The sequence below is a fragment of the Arachis ipaensis genome, chromosome B01 (assembly GCF_000816755.2).
Source record: "Arachis ipaensis cultivar K30076 chromosome B01, Araip1.1, whole genome shotgun sequence".
Classification (NCBI taxonomy): domain Eukaryota; kingdom Viridiplantae; phylum Streptophyta; class Magnoliopsida; order Fabales; family Fabaceae; genus Arachis; species Arachis ipaensis.
The window spans coordinates 50,659,734-50,678,369 of NC_029785.2; the positions used below are offsets into that span (position 1 = coordinate 50,659,734).

General features: G+C 34.7%; 1 protein-coding gene across 3 annotated transcripts in view; it reads right to left on the reverse strand.

Moving 5' to 3' along the window:
- Window positions 1-1,738, reverse strand: part of LOC107606832 (NAC domain-containing protein 7) — a 5,751-nt gene extending 4,013 nt beyond the window's left edge. For 2 of the 3 annotated variants that reach the window (XM_016308849.2, XM_021121238.1), the window contains exon 1: window positions 1,382-1,738. The gene's annotated coding sequence lies outside the window, so the exon portion shown is untranslated. Of the gene's footprint in view, window positions 1-1,374 lie in introns of all 3 variants that reach the window. The other variant, XM_021121243.1, reaches the window with a different exon arrangement.

Here is an 18,636-nt window from a genome sequence, read left to right on the forward strand (position 1 = left end):
GTTATTTTCACTTAAAATTAATAGTTAATAATTATTAAATAATTTAATATATTTAATTAAATTATCATTTAACAATTTTTAATTATCAATTTTACATAAAAACAATTATATGCAAATTTTTACCATAACTTATTCATATACAATTATAATTAGTTGAAAGGAATAAACAAAATTGGCAGCTATATATAGCTGTTTCTTTTACCTGTGATTTGTGTTATTGAACTACTTTTTTTCAAAAATTTAAATTAATTAAAAAATAATATAAATAATTATATTTCTAACCATTTGCATAGATTAGAACTTTAAATTTGCAATCAATCAACTTGATTATACATACACAATCTACCCCAAATAACCTCATCATATTATATTGTACTATATGATACAGTTAAGATTATAAAAAGTTACACATATATTTTCTCTTTATATACAACTCTAAATGTACATACCATAACTTGGATCCACTGGATCCATGAAATGATAAAGAAGGAACAAAGAAACTAATTAAAAAGGCCCCTTACTATATATATAAACATAAAACACCAACATAAAGCTATATATACTACTTAATTGGTTATATATATATATAACTTTACGTTACAAAAAATTTTACTCAATTATCAAGAGAAAAATAAAATGTTGCTCGTTTAATTCTTGCTTAAAGGAAAAGAGAAATAGAAGTACGTTGTAACACACTATGGAGAAGGCACACTGCTTTTCAGAATGCAATTATGGAAGCTGAATGATGTTGTAGGATATGTATGATATAGCACTAAAACATGTTACTTTATTTCATAGCCTCTTTAGGTTGTAGAGCACTCAAAGTGAGTCACATTTATTCACATAATAATTGTGTAAATAAATAGCACAAAATATATACCAAGCAAGCACATAAGGCAAACACTTTCAGCTTGTTCTGTTCCAAATTAAAGATTATTTGAGAAAAATATATATACATCAATTGCAGAAGAAAAAAGACGTGTCTGAAGAAGGATATCATGAAAATATCATAGTTGTTAGGTACAAAACCAAATTCCGAAAAAAAAAAAAAGGAAAACAAGAAAAATTAAAATAAGAGGGAGAGAGAGAGAGAGAAAGAGAGAGCATGTGATTTGGAGTTTAGTGATATAAACTCCGACCAACTGAAACACTGAGAGATCAAATTAAAGTGTGGTCAAAGATTTTTATGCAGGTGACATCAAGCATTAATTGACTAAGAGAAGGTTCTTTCTGTCTTTTAGTTGTCTTTCATATTAATTATTTTGGACTTTTGTTAATTAATAGCCTTGACTTGTTATTTAATTTTTATTCATCGATCCACACCATCTTCAAACTCTATAGATGTAGAGAATTAACAACACTTGAGAGAAGAACCTTGAACCTTGATCTATGTTGCTCCTTCCCCAAATAGAATCCGGTAGCGATCTAAGTAAACACGCACTAAAACTTGGTTTTGATGGGAAGTTATTGATAATTGTTGAAAGGCTTTTTTGTAGTGACACTACAATTTGTGGAATGGAAAGAGAAGCAGACAAGAAAACAGCACTGAAAGAAAGGTAATTAAGCGAACAAAAGAACAGAGAGACAATAAGAAAAGTAGTAGTAGTTTTTGTTATGAATATGAATCCTCGGGAATTGAACTTGAGAAAGAGAGTAGTGAAGATCAGATCCCGAGGATTTTGGTGAAAAAGAAAAAAAAAAGTGAAAAAGGTTTGAAGAAGGGAGAAGATGAGAGAATAGGAAGCAAAAGGAACAATAAGGAGATGAAAACTATATATAGCAAGGTATTATGATAAGATGAGAGGTAACCCTAATAAAATAAAAGTTAATAAAATATATATGAGTTATGCTACTTAAACACTAAAATCAGTCACCAAAGTCAGCCACTAATATAAAATATATATTAGAATATAAATACATATTTAAAATAAATTAAACTACACATGTATTTATACACAAATACATTAATGATTAATTTTAGTAGCTGATTTTAGTGTACAAATAACATTTTTAAATATATATTATATATGTGTGTGTTGTGTCCCTCCCCTAAAGTTGGCTTGCTAGATTGTAGGAAAAGCTGAGTGAGAGTGTGAATAAGGGTGGCGCTATGCTTAAACGCCATCAATCTTCACAGAGGTAATGGTGTCACCATCTAACTCCATTATCTACCACCAACTCATACAGAATATATATAAGTAATAATTATATGTGGGTGTTAACGTTTATTTCAGCTGCCTGTGACGGGACGCCCGGAAATTGATTCAAATTTAAACATCAAACCCTTAATTACCACCAATTAAAGCTCTTTTTGATATACACAGAAAATACTAGAATATTGTTAAAATTTATTATTTTTTATTATTAATTTTAATTATAATTTAATTTTTTTAGTTTAGTAATTTAATAATATATTTTAATTTTATACTTTTAAATATTAATAATTAATTACATATAGTATTTTTAATAAACAAATGTGTTCATTTAAACTCTCGTAATTTTCTTTTAAGAAAATCCTGATTTTTTTTTTAAAAAATTATATTGTACTCATCACATCGCGTCCTATTCTTTTAACCTTTATTATTGAGCAGGTTTCATGCGTGTGCCCTGTTGATCCAACCCGCGTGGTGCACATCATCTGCTTTAAAAGCTTTCTAGTATGTACAATGGATGAAGATAATCACATTTCACATATACATAATATATCATTGTATATAAAAGGATATATATTGTGGTTAACACTTTCATTTATGAGTATACTATGAATAATGGTTTCGACAAAGAATTAAGCATAATCTATACAGTGAGAACAAAATGGATCGTAATTTTAAAAAATTTATATTCCTATAATATTATTACGGATAAAAATACTAGTAAATAAATATTAACCGATTATTAGTAAAAGTTGTTAATTTTCAATTTTTTTTTCATGTATAATCTATAAATTGTACAGAATAGAGATCTAGTGCGTGTGGTCATTCACTTCTTCTTCTAGCATTAGTTATTGTTTGTTTGGACTATGTATTTTAAATGTTAAAATAGTTTGTAATTGAAAACTCACTTTTGATAACAAATGCTCTAAACATAATAGTTTTGCCTAATTATTATATTTTATATAATTATTTATCAGAATATAACATTTTTAAAACTGCTTATACTAACCTCATTGCTTTTTACATTATATTAATTTTTATTATTTACTACTTAAAACGAATAAATATAAAGTAGTAATTTATAGTTAACATTAGTTATTTTTTAATTGTAAAATTATTTTTTCAATCCTTATTTTTTAGAAAATTTAGAGTTTAGAAATAGAATTTAGAATTTAACAGTGGTAGCCAGCAGCGGGTGGCTGTCAGTGGCAAACAATGGTCAAAGTCATTACTAATGATAGATGAATAAAATTATAGTATTGAGACTTGAGAGAAAGAAAAAAATAAAAAATGATAAAAGAAAAATTTTAATGTGATGTTTTTTTGTTCTGTATGTTGAATTTTTTTATCAATCTAATTATTGTTGACTAAAACTATTTACTGAAATGTTGATCCTTAGCATTGTTAATTTAATTTATAATGTAACCATTCACTAGCTAGTATAGCAGATGGATCGTGAATAGTAAAAGTGAAGGTTCATCAATAAAGCACAAAGGTAAACAAACTTGAAGTTCACTACTCATTAGCATTAAAGTTATTTTGTCTCAAGTGTTGAAAGCTTTTAAGGTTGTTCTTAAGCTTTTTCTGTTCTGAATATGCAGTGAACAATAATCAGACAACACGGTCCAACCATTTAACACTTTTTTTTAAGCTGAAGCTTTATCTGAATGTTTCCAACATGGTTCTAAGTTGAAAAATTGTTTCTTAAATAACATTATTCCACCTTATTATTATCCTTTTCTTTTCTTTTTTTATTTCTCTTTTATCTCTGTATAAAAGTGGACCTAACTCTATTCCCCTATCTTTTTGCTTTTTAAACTGTGATTAACAATTTTAATATGATTTACTAATTTTCTTAGTTTCTAACTATCCTAAGAAATTTGGAAGTTATTAGTGAAGAAAAGCCACAATTTCTCCGTTCCCTAAATTCAAACTCGGGATCTTTCCATTAAATTTTTCTTATTACCTCCGTTGTATCACCCTAATAGAGTTGCATCAGATCACAACAGAGTGATCAACTATCAAAATCATATTTATTTTCAAGTGTTCCAAATTAAACCCAGTGTATGTTGGTAGAGTTGGTCCTCAAGTTACTTATATATAGCTGGCGCACGCCATGGTAGATCCTCCTCAACCAGTTGCAGGTATACGCTCTTCAAAAAGTGCAAATAAAATAGAGATACATGTATACCGCCCTGCTCTGCCACTATCACGTTACATTACATATTGTTTTGGTTTCAGAAATAAAATAACACATTTTTTCAGTTGCACCAACTGCACGCGAGCTTTCGTTGGTTGGTCCGCAAAATACATATATTTTTTTTATTTATTTCTTTTCAAATAAAATATAATATGGCGTTAAGTGGGAAGGCTATCTCGGGCTGGGCCCATAGAGCGACCTAGCTAGGGCAATACGATGGTGACATCTCTCCAAATAAATGCCTCCTGCTGCATCCACTTTTCAGCTTTGCTCATTCATTTCATTATATATTCGGGGGCCATCCAACGGAAGAACAACGGTTAATGTAAACTACTTACCAATTACAACTAGGGTTGGCAATAGGTAAGATTGGATAGAGTTTGTATTTTATTCTAATTTTTTTTGAGTTAAAATTCTTTTTTTTAAATTTTATCTTATCCTATTTGTAGATTGAGAATCTCTCAACCTTAATCTTATCCGTATCTTAAAGTTTTAAATTCTATCCTATTTTATTTTATATGTAAAAAAATAAAAAATTTTTAATCAAATATAAAATTCAACCATTCTAAATTTCATACATATTAATAAAATAAAAAATAAAAAATTAAGTTCAAATTAAAATTAAAAATAATAAAATCTTAAAAAAAATTCAACATAAAATTACAAGTAATATGATCATCAACTAGTTTAGTAGTTATTTCAAGTTTTTATAAGAGGAAAATTGTGAATCCAACACTCACTTTCTTCACTACATAGATAAATTTTACATATATATTATATATTAGGGATGCGAATAGGGTAGGGTAGGATATATCCTAAACTCGTATCCTACCGTACCTGCAAACAAACTCGCACCGTACTCTATCTTATCCGGAACGTAGACAACCCTATTCAAATGAGTTGGTCCGAATTGAATACCCACAAGTAGGTATATATTGCCAGCCCTAATTACAACTTACAACGGATCTTCTTCCAACCAAAATTTTGGATTTATTACTATTTTTTATGGACCGAATTATTGATCTCAGCTTCAATGATTCCTTTCTCTTAGGGTTTGTTTGGATGGAAAGATAGAAATAGAAAAGAAGGAAATAGAAAAAAAAAGAAAAAAAGGAAAGAATTTGAATGTATTTTTATTTTCTCTTGAGTTGTTTGGATGAAAGGAAAATGAAAAGAAAGAAAAGAAAAGAACGAATAATTTTCTTTGTTTGGTTAGAAAGAAAATTAGGGAGAAAGAAGAATAAATTAGTAGTAAATGATATTTTTGTCCTTGTATTATAAAAAATGTATTTTATATATATGAATTTATTATTTAATTTAAAATAATTAAAATAAAATAAAATAAAATATAATATATTAATACAATTAATAATTTAAAGATAGATTATGAATCATAGTTTTTTTTATGTTACAATAAGGTTGAATCATACGAAATAAAATTATACATCACATAAAATATCACTTCATGTAACTTAAGACAAAATATAATGCATTGTTTATTTTATTAAAAAAATAACAACTCCAGTCTGATCCATGCAAAACATGATGGATAGGTAATACAAATTCTATTGAATTCTCTTCATACACATCAAAGGTAAAAAAAAATTCTAAAACATGTGCTTGCTCTTTTAATAGTATAGATATTTTGAAGGATTTGAAGTTTCATATATTTTATAGCTAATTCTTATAAATTTGTTATCTTCAACAAGAAAAATTATATGTTTAAAATTCCAAGCACAATACTAATTTACTATCCAGTTAATATATCAACAACACAAATTTATCAAACACCAAATAATTTGCATACCACCTTTGGAATTTTAGCATTCTCATTATAATCAACCACATAAATTTTTGTAGTTCTCAAGGGTCTATTAATCGAAGAGCAACTACAACAACACTAATATTATAATATGTAATTTTTGATGCATTAAATATATATTTCAGTCAATATTAAAAATATATAACTATATATTCAAAATGCATAAGCATATACCAACCGTAAGCCTCTTTTAAGACTCTGATGAGTATATTAATTATAAAATATAGAGGCTTTACTAACATTATACAACATTAGATCCTAAAATCATAAACATGCACAAAATATATTTTACCATTACTGATTGCGTTCCTCTTAAATTGCACTAGCTTTCTTCATTAAGTCATATAATGCACCGTGGTGATCTTCAAAGGAAACACCAAAAAATTCTCGTTTTGCTCTTTCATCTCTACAGAGAAAATGATAGCAACTCCAAAAGATCTCTTTGACAACACCCAATTTCTTTAACTCGTTATACACATCATTTTCAGAGTAAACTCGAGCCCTACTTTGTTTTAGGAATGTAATTCCTCTCTCAACAGCTTGAGCTTAGATCTTGGCAACTTGAATTTATTCTTCAGCTATCAGAACTTATCTTTCAGCTAACATAACTTGTTTTTCAGCTGTTTCAGCTTGCCTTTCAGTAGTTAATGCTTGCTTCATAGCAATATCAAGTGATTTATCATAGTAATTGTTCTTGTATGGATACCCGAAGGGAGAGCTTGGTCCTTGGGAATCGACGCCGAGTTGTTATCTTCGTTGCCGACCTTTGAGCCTCGTGAAAGTCTGAGCTTTACTCCGAGGGGATGTCCAATTACGCAGAGCGTGAGCAAGAAACAAGGGGGGACTGTACCTGCAAAGGCACTTCGAAACTTAAGTCAATATTGAGAATTCAATGTGTCCTTTTAGGATAGAAGATCATATCTTTTATAGTTGAAAATGTACAAGTCGGTTATGCTTCTTCTTTATTGTCTGGATTAAAGAGCAATAATAAGATTGTAATGTTAGGTCGGACGTTTCATTTTTAAATTTTGTCCGTTGAGTCTGGTTGAAACATAATTTTCCGAGTTGTAACTTAGTATGCCGAGTAATAATGTAGATAATGCCGAGTTATGAATGATAATGCCGAGTTATGATGTCGGATTTGTAACGGCCGGATCATAGCCCCCAAGCTTAGCCTAAGAGAGTGTTTTAATGAAGCAGATTGAGCTTTTAATGAAGCATAAGTCGTCCATTGAGTAGGTACATGACTTCGGTAGATGGGTTAGGCTTGGAGCCCCCAGTTCAAGATGCTTAATTAAAAAATTAGAAAAAGATAGAATGATGGTAAAACTGATAGTTTTTAATGAGGAGAGAGATAGAAGTAATGATGGCATTAAGTGGTTTGTTATTTCCAAAGTTTTGTAGGGCGGTTTGATGTGATTAGTAGTGGGTTTAGTGGAATTGAATGGGTTATGTAACTCTTGGTTAACTGCATTGGAAAACCAAGAGTTGAATTTGCGAATCATTTTAGTATTTTTGAGATAAAGTTGGGTTTGAAGGTTCCAGAAAAATGAGTAAAAGAGGTATGTGGTAAATTTTCTACTTCTTCTTTCTGCTTCATCGGGCTTGTTTTGTTTTTCTGTTTCTGCTTTGTTGCCAATGGGGTTTGAGAAAGACAAGAAGGAGAGGATAGATTGGTCGTATGATTGGGTTAATAAAGATGTGAGTAGTCGAGTGTCTCTGTTTTGTGATTCTGATGCCATTAAAGAAATAGATTTGAAAAGGGTAGTGAGAGTAGGCTCTGGTTTACATTTAGAGTTGTTACTTTATTCTGAGGATGATCGTGTTTTTTATAGAGGTGATTCTTCTGAGTTCTTCTATATTTATAGTTGCATCTTAGAAGAGTTGAGGGTGAAGTTTCTTTTTTCGGAGTTCCAATGCCAGGTTTTGAAACAGATGAATTGTGCTGCATCTCAACTTCATCCTAATGGTTGGGCTTTCCTTCGAGACTTTGAAGTGTTGATGGAGTATTTGGAGGAGAAACCTACATTGGAGTTGTTCCTTACGATGTTTCAGGCAAAAGGAGTGTGGAAAGGAGGTTGGGTGAATTTGAATAGCTAGTCAGGTTTCGGTATTTTCAAGCTGTATAAATCTTCGTTTAAGAACTTTAAGGAGATGTTCCTCAAAGTTCGGAGTGTTGAGGAGGATTTTCCTTTTTATTTAGACGAGAACCTGTATGAGAGGTTTCCTTTGTGGTAGTGTTTGGAACCTCAGAATATCCTCGGGTTCGAAACTATTAGTCCAAGAGTTGAATGAGTGGTTGAGTATTTGGTTGAAACTGTTGATTGAAAGGATTTGATATCTGTTTTTGAGTTGTTATAGTGGGATGACAATAGAAAGGTTGTGATGGATTACTTAGGTATCCATTCTGTGTTTTTGCTCTTCTACTTGTTTTGATATTTGGTTTTTTTTTACGGAAAATTTTGTTAGTGTTTTTGTAGGAGGTAAGTATTTTGGAGTCTCTGCAGCTATGTTGAGAGCTCGGGTTAGGAGTAAGAATGTAGACAAAGAGGGATCGACCTCTAAGCCGGAGAAGGTTGCTGCTACTGCAGGAGAAGTCAATCAACCTCGTCCGAAAAGGAAGAAGGTCATTTTAAAGAGAAGAAAGTCTGATGTGGTTGATCTGTCTGGGGAATCAGATGATGGTGGTGATGAGCTTCCCATTGAAGAGATTCATAAGTTTATGGATAACCATAAAAAGCTGCATGTGACTACTGATCAAAGCGATGGTTTGTCTGTTTGGAGTAGGGATTTTCCTTTTATGGCTGTGGCCGATGATGTTTGCCAATCATCTACTGATGTGAGCTTGGCAAGCGAGGTCGGTGAGGTGGCTATTGGCCAGTATATGCAAGTAATGGTTATGTTTGTTATTATATGTATTTTTTGAATAGTAACGTGTACTGATAATGGTTGTTTTTAGGTTCTTGGTCTGAGGTTGGCTAGTTTAGGTCAATTGGTTGTCACAAGTTCAACCCCAATAAAAATAACCGAAGTATTCAAACCTCGGGTCGTCTCACAAGGAATGGGCAAACATGTGCTTCAACATTGGTTAGAAATCTGGGGTTGTGAGTCATGAGCAAGAATTTAGACTAGGAATCTTAACAAACAAGTAATCTTAAATTGCAAGAAACTAATTCAAATAACTAAGCAAGATATGAGCAATTCCAAACTAATGAGATAACATTCAATGTAATTCTATACCAAACTAAACAACTAACTATAACTAAGACAAAGTAATCAAGACTTTTGGGTTTTCAAATATGAATAATAAAAGTAACTCTTGGCTAGACATGGGAATTGGGGTCACTATCCTTGTCTAATAATCATATCTTGACAATTATGAGGAACCAAACTCATTAAGTCTACTTCTATACTTGAAGTACATTAAATGGCTTGGTCAACATCAACCCATAAGGTCTAACCTCACTACTAATTAACCTAGTAGTAGGCTAGTGTCAATGGCTATCAAATTGACCACTAAGGGTTCCCAAATCATCAAATCTATTAGACCCAATGACTCAAGTTTACCCAATTCCCTTAGCCTATGCCAAGAGTAAAAAGAACTACTCCATAATCAAGGTAAACAATTCATCGAACACATGGTAAGCATTAACAAAAGACATGTTCAAAATATAATTAAATTGAAACTATCAAGTACCCACTAACAATTATCAACATACAATCACTCAAACAACACAATTAATCATAGAAATCATCAATGTAACATTAACAAGTCAAGATTCATAACATTCATGCAATGGGTATAAGGTGACAATTGACAAGAAATCATAAAACTAACACAAGATCTAAGCAAAATTATACTAAAGAATTCAAATAGAACAATCAAAACTAGTAATTAACAAGATCCAAATCAGAATTCAACAAGGGAATATCAAATTAAAACTAGATCTAGAGAGGAACAAGGGTTTCTCTCTCTAGAAGAACAAAGAACCAAAAACTAGCTAAATTTGTGTCTTAGTGTAAAATGAATAATCCCCCCTTTTCCCCTAGCATCCTTGGGTCTTTTCCATACAGAAACAACTTGAATTTGGGCCTAATGAGCCTCAGAAATCGCCAGGCATGATTTCCTTTAATGAGGTCACGTGCAGCTTTCCACGCGTGCGCGCCATGCGTGCGTGCGCGCCGATTGCTTTTGTGATCCACGCGTGCGCGACATGTGCGCGTGCTCGTCGGTGGGATTTCTCTGACCCACGCGGATGTGTCCATCCTTGCGCGCCGCTCCCAGCTATCCTCATCCACGCGTGCGCGTGAAGTGCTCGTGCGCGCCGGTGCTGAAGTTCCCAAAATCCAAATCTTCATGTTCCTTCCTTTTGTGCATGCTTTCTTTCTCTCTTCTAGGCCATTCTTACCCTATTAATTCTGAAATCACTCAACAAATACATCATGGCATCGAATGGCAATAAAAGAAGATCAAAATATAGCAATTCTAAGGCAAAATAAGTATGTTTTTATCATAGAGAAATATTAGGAAGAGAACACAAAACCATGCATTTCTTGTGAATAAGTGCGGAAAATATTGACAAAACCCCCCAAATTCTAGACAATATAAGCCACAAAATTGGGGTTTATCAACCCTCAACTGACCAAATCTCACTCAGCACGTTAGGAAGGGATTTCTCACCTTAGAGTTGCTGGAAATTAACGTTTCTTGGCCCTCAAGTCAAGTTAAGTATGATTCCTAAGGAAGAACATCAAGAAAACACATGTTTAAGCATGTTTCCTTAAAAACCGAATTGAAGAGGGAGGAAGACAGCCATCTCACCTTATTTTCATCCTTGATATGTTATATGGTTATGTAGAGAAAGAAGAGAGGATCATTTTAGTGAAATCGGAGTTTTGATTTGAGTTTTAGTTCAGAAGAAATCAAGCTTTGAAGATTAAGTGTTCATGAAAGTTTCTCTCTTTTCTCTCTTCTCATTTTCGTCCAAAGGGAGTAAATGACCAGCCTTGGAGTGTCTTGGGGGTGTAAGGTGAGTTGTGATTGGTTGGCTTGGAGGTGGATTAAAATAATATTAAAATATCTCAGGTGTATAACTACTAAAACTAGATGTATCAGAACACTTGTAAAAACATCTCTAAAAATTATTTTCTGAGCTACTAGCATAAATGACACTAGTAACATATTTATTATGAGAGTAAAAAATTTATAATGAGGCCTTAGCATTGCTAAAGTCATCAGAGAGTGCTGGTGCTAAGCTGCACCAGTAAACTGTGAACCCGGTTAAACCGATTTTCTGTTTTTAACTAAAACAAACCAGGTAACCTTATAATATCATTCAAGCATCTTCTAATACCAGTGTAATGATAATATTATACTATTATCTCTCTTCTCTCATGAATCGAGTCCGGTTCTTCAAACTGAGACTATTTATGAAAATCAGAATCAAAACTCCTAACTGATACGGTTCAAAAACTAGGTTCTTCGTGATTGCGTTATTGAGCTTGCCTTAGAAGAGATTCTAGCTTAAGGATGACATAATTAAAATGAGGATTGAGATGCTTGATGATACAGAAGAGGTGTTCCTTTTACTGATCTTTCGGAAAAATCCGTACCTTCAGAAAAGATTTCGTGTACTCGAAAATCAGGGTTGCTACAGCACACGTCTGTGCAGCTGCACAGATGAAGCACGAAAGGGAATGTGTGCGTACGCACGAAGCCGTGCGCTCGCACAGATCAAAGAAAACTGGGCAGCGCACTCGCACAAGCTGTGCTGGCGCTGCGATTAGGGGGCATATCAAGGCGTGTGCGGACGCACAGGCTTGTGCGTCCGCACAGATGGCGAAAAGCACAGTTTTGTGCGCACGCACAGCTTGGTGTGCACGCACAGATGCCCTGTTTCAGAAAATTCTTTTCTTTTCAAAACTAAAGTTCCTACCCTTAGCATATCAACAAACCACCCTCAAATCATACAAACATGCACAATTTCATAGTCCACAAGTAAATCAACTTATACAATTCAAAATTCATCAAACCAAACCTAAGCTAATCATTATTTCACAAGAAAGCAAATAATTCAAAAGACTATAAACAAGAGATAGAATTGTGATACTGTCACCATGGTGGGGTGTCTCCCACCAAGCACTTTGGTTTAGAGTCCTAAGTTGGACTTGCATGGCTTTATTATCATTTGGAAACTTCGCCAAGGAGAAAAATCTCCAACTCCTTGGCATTCTTGGGTTGAGTGTGATCCTTTGAACTTGACTTCTTGGCAACATCCTCATGCTCCTTGCCATCCTCAATGACTTGATCTTCAACTATGTCACACCCAAAAATAGAATACGCTTCAAGAACGGGCTTGTTGGACTCCTCCAAAGTGAACTTGACTAACTTGCCATTCGACTCAAAAGAATAGACTCCCGAATGTGCATCTAGCTTGAAACGGGCCGTCTTTATGAATGGCCTTCCAAGGAGTATAGATGATGGCTTGTTTGAGTCAATGGGAGGTTTCTCCAAAATGTGAAAATCAACTGGAAAGAGAAATCCTTGAATATTAACCAGGACATTTTCTGCAATCCCAACAACTGACACAATACTTTTATCGGCTAGTACAAACCTTGCCCCAGATCTCTTTAGGGGGTGACAAGTTCAATCTCTCATAAATGGGGAGTGACATGATACTTACACACGCCCCCAAATCACACATACAATCCATGAACTTCACCCTACCAATCAAACAAGTAACCAAATATGGGCCGGGATCATTGCATTTTTCAGGAAGTAGAGAGGAGATAGAATCATCTACCGGCTTTTTGTTGAGGTTGCCAAGCTTGTGTTTGTGAGTACAAATATCCTTAAGGAACTTGGCATATATTGGCACTTGTTGAATGGCTTGAAAGAGGGGACGGTGACTTCAACCTTCTTGAAAACTTCCACCATATTTGGGTCAAGCTCTTCTTGTTTCTTGGCCTTTTTGGCCAAAGTTGGAAATGAAATAGGCAAAGGCTCTTCAAGCAAAGTCTTTCTCTTTGGCTCTTTGACCTTGGGTGGTTCTTCCTCTCTTTTACCAACACTTTCATCTTTATCCCTCATCACCTCCACTTCATCTCCCACCTCTCCATTGTTTGTCTCCTCACTCAACTTTGTAGGCATAGCAATATTCTTATCCAGTTTAGTGCCACTCCTAAGGGTAATGGCATTAATGCTACCCTTAGGGTTGGGTTGAGGTTAGGAGGGTAAACTACTTGAGGTTGAAGCTTGTTGGGTGTTTTGTGCGGTTTGAGGAGGGAGAGTTAAACGGGAAAGGGTTTCGGCTATGGTAGCCATATACGCCTCTTGTTTCTTATGGAACTCTCGTTGTTCTTGCATGAAGGTGTGAATTGTGTCATTCATGTGAGATTAATTGGAGGGAAGGGCTTGGTTAACTTGAGGAGGATTAGATCTACCATGTGGGTGTAGGTACTTTCCTTGAGGTTGAGGTTGTGAGGGTTGTTGGTATGGTTGTTGGTATGGTGGTTAACCTTGGGGATGTTAATGGTAGTAGACTTGAGCATTTTGGTTGGGTTGAGTTTGAGGAGCTTGATTCCACCTTTGGTTTTGATTGCCTCCATGTTGGTAGGATCCTTGGTTGTAATTAGGTCTTTGTGGATAAGGGTTGGCTACCGCCAATGTAGTGTCCTCTTGGAGTTGAGGACACTCATCGGTGTAATGAGTGTTACAAGCACAAACACCACATATCCTTGATGGTCCTTCGATCCGTGGAGGTTGATGTGAAGCATTTATCAAAGCTTGAGGAATTTGTTGTTGTCATCTCACCGAGGGTCTTGGTCAAAGTAGCATCTCCGGAGGGAGAAACTTCACTCAAAGCTTTCGTTTGTGAACTCCTTTCCCTTGAGTGTTGAGTCGAGTCCGCCAAGTTTGAGATAACTTCCCATGCTTCTGCAGCGGTCTTGTTTTTAGTCAATGAACCTCCACTCATGGCATCTAGGAGAAGCTTGTCTTGGTGGTGCATTCCTTGACAGAAATAACTGATAAGTACCAACTCATCAATCCGATGGTGAGGGCAAGCCTCCAGCAACTTTTTAAATCTCTCCCAATACTCATACAAAGTCTCCCCATCCCGTTGTACAATGCAAGAGATTTCTCTTCGCAACTTGTCTGTTTTCTGAGGAGGGTAGAACTTTTCAAAAAACTCTTTACGCAACAAGTCCCAGTTGGATCTAACTTCACCCGGTTGAGTGTAAAACCACTCCTTCACTTTTCCCTCCAAAGAGAAAGGAAAAGTGAAGACCAACATTGCGGCTTCATCCGCCCCATGTCTTCTCGCAGTTGCACATGCAACTTGGAAATCCTTTAGATGCTTCAGAGGATCCTCTCCAGGTAGTCCATTGTACTTGAGGAGCAAGTTTATCGTGCCGGAATTGAGCTTAAAATTAGGATTTAAAGCCGGATACAAAATTTGAAGCGGTTGCAAGTTAAGATCAGGAGCTCCGGCCTCTTTCAAGGTGATTCTTCGAGATGGGTCCGCCATGACGGTGTCACCTGAGTCACTCAAAGAGAATTCAGTACTCCCCACAGATGAATATAAAGTCTCCTCGTTGATCAGAGAATGATGGTCACGGATGGATGGTGATAGTAAATTGGAGTGCTCCTCAAGGGAGCCTGATTCACTATTCACAAAAGCTAGCCGATGCCGAGCTTTTCTTATACGAATTAAAGTTCTTTCAATTTCTGGATCAAAAGTGGCCAAACTCGAGTCTGGAAGCGACTGTGTCATTCAACTGAGGAGGCAATGAAAACATGCAATTATGAAAAGCAAAACAAAAATAGGCAAGTAAACAAGAACCAACTTAACAATCAATGACTACTAAGACTAACCAAAGAGAAAAGTAATATTTACAATTAGTGCCAAGTAGCAAGCCAAAAATCAAATATTTATACTATTCACATATTTACAACAACCAAAAATTGTAGCACTCATTGCACCTAAAGTGAACTCCCCGACAACGGCGCCAAAACTTGACGTCACCCAATTGCACGGGTTAGGAACTTGATTATCAAAATGGGATTAATGTTGTAAGTATAATCCTAACCCGACAAATTAGCCATCAATCAAGTTGTTATCCTAAAGATGTCACAATCCAAATCAATTCAAAATCGAGAGTATTAGACTCTCGAGTCGTCTCCTTAGGAGCACTTTAGAACTATGAGTGTGCAATTTCGGTTGTAGTGATCAAGGGGTTGTGAATGAAGAAATGAACATATAAAGCAATAAAAGAACATGCAAAATTGTGATGATTGAACTAATGAAGAAATTAAAGAACCGACTGTGTAATATAAACAAGTAAAGTAATAAAGAGATCAACATATAAAGGTATGAAAGATTGAAAGCATAAAAAGAGCCTTGGCTTGGAGTGAGCTAAGGGTCCTTTCCTTGTTGAAACCACAACTATGACAATTATGATGGATTAGTCTCACTTGATCAACCCTCACATCGAAAAGTAAGTTAAATGAGTATAAGTGTCCTTAACTCACAAATCCTAAATTGCTTGCTAATTGCCTTAGCAACAACTTAGCGTTAGTGGGAACAAGAAAAATTAACAATCCAAGAATTGAAACTAAATGTTGGACATTCCAACTCTAGAAACCCAATTGCTCACTTTACCCAAGCCAAGAACCAAAAAATTTAGCCTAAAACCATGTTTGACATTTTGTCAAACACTTGGTGGGCAAGAACTTTAAACATTGGAAAAATGAAAAAAGACTTGAAACTAAAAGCAACAATTAATCTCAATCAACAAGAATAACACAAGAAATTATGTAACAAACATCAAACATCAAATTCATCAACAAGAAATTGAAATTGCGCTGCAAGAGAGAAGTAAAGTTGAACTATAACTTGAATTAGAAGAAAGAGTAATGATAATGTAACTATAAAGAGTAATAACAAGAGAATGCTTATAATGAAAGCTAACAAAATCCAAGATAAAAAATGGAAATGGCACTTGAATGTAAAACCCTAATATAAACCCTAATAGAGAAGATGAAAAACTTAGAGAAAAACCTAAACTAAAAGCTTCCTACTACTACTCCTAAACTATACTAATGATATGCTATGTTATGTCTTCATTTCCCCCTCCAATATGAGCTAAAAGACTTCAGAAATGGGCCTCCAAAGCCTCAAAATCACGAGTCACGTGCCATTTAAATGAAGTCATGTGCGGACACCTGTGCGAACGCACAGGCGTGTGCGTCCGCACACTTCGGCGAAAATCCCGTCCTGTGCGTACACACAAGTAGTTGTGCGCACGCACACTAGGCGATGCTTGGTTGGACGCGTGACATGCTCAAAACAATCCACCCGCTCTGATTGGGCAGCTGTGCGTACGCACAGGTAGCTGTGCGCACGCACACGTCTCTGAGCTCATCTCCGTTGATTCTTCTTGTTTCCTCCACTTTGCATGTTCTTCTTCCATTTTCTCCAACCCATTCCTACCTTATACACCTGAAATCAGTCACCAACAACATCAAGGCATCGAATGGAAGGCAAATGGAATAAAATAGATTAAATTAAGCACAAAAGAGCATATTTTCACAATCAAGCGCAATTTGGGAGGAAAGTTCAAAAGCATGCTATTCAAGGGAATAAGTGCAAGTTAATATGATAAAAATCCATTCAATTTTAACCAAAAATCATCATCAAATATGGATTCATCAATTCCCCCACACTTATACACTAGCATATCCTCATGCTAACCACACACAAAGGAGATAGATGAAAGGGAAAAAGACTTATGCTATATACCATTTAAATGCCTGCAACTATCCTAAAGCTAATCGCTAATATGTACTACGATGAGAGTTGGTAGAAATAAACCATGAAATCCCAATCTATCACAAGAAAGATTTAGGGCCAATGCAAAGAGTTCATGCATTAAGATCAATGTCCAAAGAATTGAATTGAGTTTATCAAAACTAGCCAATTAAACAACTTGCATGAAGATACAATATGAGGTGTAAGAACATAGAATTGAGCGATCAAACCCCTCACCGGATGTGTATCCACTCAATTCGCTTAGTGTTTAGGGTTTAACCACTCAATTCTCCTTTTTTCATGCTTTCAAAGATTTGCAAGTCATCTAACAATCAACTAGTATTTAATGCATGAATAACAAATATCATGAGGTCTTTATAGGGAGGTAATGGGGCTAGGGTTTAGGTAGGATGAATTATGGTCAAGTGGACTTAAAGAATTAGTTCTTTGATTAGCTTGAGCGTCCACCTAATCCTACATCACCTATGTACATGATGCGCGGGAATTTGCCTCTCAACAAATTTCCTTCCGGCAAGTGCACCGGATTGTCATCAAGTAAAAACTCACTGAAGAGTGAGGTCGAATCCCACAGGGATTGGTAGATCGATCAATTAAAATTGGTGAATTATACTAGTTGAGTGAAATCGGAATTTAGGTTGAGATTGCAGAAAAGTAAATTGGCGGGAAACTAAAATTGTAGGAAATTAAATGAACAGAAATTAAATGGCTAGAAATTAAATGACAGAAGCTTAAATGGCAAGAAATAAAAGGGAAATGGGAAATTAAGCATGAAATTAAAAATTGCAAAAAGTAAACAAAATGGGTAAGATCAGAGATGAGAGATTCATTGGGTTTTGGGAGATATTTAACTCTCCGGATCAAATCATTTTCACCTCTTCCTCAATCAATGCATTCATTGACATTGCTTGGCAATCTTAGATGATTGGATCCCAATGTCTTGGCTCACCAATCTCTCTAAGCATGAACAATTGCCCAATGTCTTGATTTAATTTCTCATGGGAAGAGTTGAAGTTCGGTCACTGACTATACTACACAGATTCATAGATCAAAGTGTTGGTAGGATTACATATCACTATATCCATCCAAACCCCAATCTAATCCAATGTGAGAAAGCAATTCTAGCATGAATTCTTCATTCCTCTCTCAAGGCTCCGAAGAATTCCAATTATGGATAGCTTCTCTCTCAAGACAACTATCCAATTGAATTAAGACCGAAAGCTTTCTAACAAAAATCAAGAGAAAAGAAAGAAGATGAAGATGAAAACTACTATTGATCCATTGAATTAAAATAGAGCTCCCTAACCCAATGAAAAGGGATTTAGTTGTTCATAGCTCTCAGAATGGAAATTGGAATTGAAAGATACATTCTAAAATTAACAAACAGAGAAAAAAAATGTAAAAATGCCCAGTAAAGTAAAAGCTCCAAAAAAAGTAAAAGTCTTTTCTAACTTAAATTCTAAGCTATTTATACACTTTCTTCCATTGATCTTCAAGCTCTGAATTGGGCTTTTGGCCTTGATGGAATTGGGTTGAAAATGGCTCCAATTGGTTGCCCTTGGTGTTAAGAAGAGATCTGTGTAAAATTTGAATCCTGATGCTTCCTGTTTGAGTCAACGTTTGAGGGCCAAC